The 348-nt window shown below is 30.7% G+C and overlaps 1 protein-coding gene across 2 annotated transcripts in view; it reads right to left on the bottom strand.

The window, feature by feature from the left end:
* TRPS1 (trichorhinophalangeal syndrome I) overlaps positions 1-348 on the bottom strand; it is a 174,042-nt gene that overhangs the window by 148,183 nt on the left and 25,511 nt on the right. The window lies entirely within an intron of this gene.

Below are 348 nucleotides of genomic sequence, written 5' to 3' on the forward strand. Positions count from 1 at the left end.
TATGTATAGGTCCTTTTGTTTAAAAAAGACAGAATAGGAATTATTTGGTGTGACAAATACTCTCTTATCACCCAAGCTCCTTCCTTTTTTTTTTCTTTTTCTTTTGCTTCCAAGGCAACCAGACAAGTGTCAAAATTGATATATAATTATATTGCTTTATGAAAAAAGGCTACTTTTTATTAATATTTAACTCAGGTTTCATATTCTTAGATATTTAATAATATGAAATCTTGCTTAAGTGTGAACTGTCACACCACCACAAAATTTAAGAGGTGATTAGTTGATTTAGTGTAACAGATGTGCAGCCTTCTGGGTTTCTAAACCTTCCTTCTTCAAATGCAAAACCAA

Source organism: Charadrius vociferus, unplaced genomic scaffold, assembly GCF_000708025.1.
Source record: "Charadrius vociferus isolate BGI_N301 unplaced genomic scaffold, ASM70802v2 scaffold2, whole genome shotgun sequence".
NCBI classification, from domain to species: domain Eukaryota; kingdom Metazoa; phylum Chordata; class Aves; order Charadriiformes; family Charadriidae; genus Charadrius; species Charadrius vociferus.